A 1,877-nucleotide genomic window follows, 5' to 3' on the forward strand; every position below is an offset into this window, starting at 1 on the left:
CAACATTTTTCTTTTAGCGCAGCACGGAGACCCCTGTCTTTGAGGAATAATAAATCCAGCCCTCTTCTATTCTGTAAGGTTACCTCAGATAAGGAGGTCAGGGATTCTTTTAGCCGAGTAATTGATGACTCTAAAGCCCTAAGATCCTCGTCTATGGCTGTTTTTAACTCATGGTATTGTTGTAGCCCATAGACAAGTGCTGAAGTTCCTGTACCTATTCCTGCAGCTATTCCTCCTACTCCTAATAAGACTGCTAGGGTCATAGTAATAGGTTCTCTGCAAAAACGGCGCTCAGGTGCATGATCAAATTCATTAACAAATTCATCATCAGGGTGATAGTATACTCGGGGCATCAGATAAATTAATACACAGTAATCAGAGTTCTAATTAAAAACAGCTAAAGAGACACACGGGGTTAATCCAGTATTACAGGCCCACCAATATCCGGTATTGGGAACTAAGTATCCCTTGGAGGGGGGCACTTGGGTAGTGGTATTACATAATGAGAGGAGATTGCTAGGAGGGTTCCCGATACAGGTTCCAGTTCCTGAAATTTCAGTTAGAGTTAACTTTGTCTCAGTATCCCAAGTGCAGTTATTATGTTCAGTGGAGTTTTTGTATGTTCCTGCCACTGTGATACCTTCATAGTAAGGTGGGTTGGTGGCTAAACACAACCAACAAGAATCAGTAATTTGGGGGTTGGTATTATATAGGGCACTAAAAGCTCCTTTAATTAGATTGAGGAGACGGTCTCTTGTAGAGGCGGGTCGTTTTTTTAACTCCTTTGGTGGTGTGGGTGAAGTTAAGATGGGTTGGCTCTGGGGTGGGACAGGAGGCGATTTATCAGCTGGGGAGAGCCCCGCCAGCACAGGGTTAGGTCCTATTACTGTGCTCTGTAGAGGACGATCAAACAGCTTTATCATAAATGATAGCCCATTATCATAGTGTTCTTGGTAAAGTCTGATTCCGCACCAATATCCTAACTGCCACTGACAGGCCTTTTTGCCAGGATCTGTGAAAGAGATTTTTAGGGGGTGACACCAATTACTGCATGCAGCTCTTGCTTGTTTAACGGAATTGGGATTTCTCGGGTTAACTCTGGAGTAGTTAGCTGTTACAGTTATGAAATCCCAAGAGGAGGAAGGTTTCCAGTAAGTATTCCCAGTTGTTTCACATTGCTTTGGCAATGTCCCCCGCACATATGAGTTAGCCCTCGTGTATTCATTCAGGTCGTGCCCTGGACAGACATAGAAAGTGAACCATCTTAGGTTCCCTCTCTGTCTCTGATTTCCACAACCTGCTCGCCCTCCAAGGAGGGCAGAGGCTAGAAGGCCTTGAGAGTCATTGGGAGTGGACCATGAGGGAGCAGTGGGTTTAAGGGTTGTTTCTACGTCCCAGTCTGCAGGGGCTCCATGGGATAAATTACAGAGGTCAGGGTACAGATATGGCCACCAGGTCCAAGGGGTAACGATTGCAGAGATAGACCATACAACGTTCCTTGCTTGAGATTGGACTACCCAGGTGAGGTTGTGAGGGGCATGCGGGTTGTGGTTACTTGCGGCTGTCCCGACGAAGGTGCAACTGAAAAGGATTATCAGTCCTTTCCGGAGTCCACTGGTCATTTTCACTGGTCGGAGCTGGCTTGACATGAGAAGCATGGACCCAAGCTGCTACTCCGTCTACTTGAACAGCTGTAGGGGTAGTCAGCAGCACTTGATATGGTCTCTTCCAGTGAGGCTCGAGATTGCTGGTCCGGTGCCGGCGGATTAAGACTTTATCTCCAACCTGAAAATTGTGTGGAGGGAAGGCAATTTATCATTATAAATCTCTTGAAGCATTGGCCAGGTCGCCTTTTGGCATGTTTCTAGAGCTTTCAA

At 46.2% G+C, this 1,877-nt stretch overlaps 1 pseudogene; it reads right to left on the reverse strand.

Annotated features, from left to right (window-relative positions):
* Nucleotides 1-1,551: 1,551 nt before the first annotated feature.
* Nucleotides 1,552-1,877, reverse strand: part of LOC102877393 — a 5,073-nt pseudogene continuing 4,747 nt past the window's right edge.

This window comes from Elephantulus edwardii, unplaced genomic scaffold (genome assembly GCF_000299155.1).
Source record: "Elephantulus edwardii isolate Elephantulus edwardi_28Jun2011 unplaced genomic scaffold, EleEdw1.0 scaffold00446, whole genome shotgun sequence".
Taxonomy (NCBI): Eukaryota; Metazoa; Chordata; class Mammalia; order Macroscelidea; family Macroscelididae; genus Elephantulus; species Elephantulus edwardii.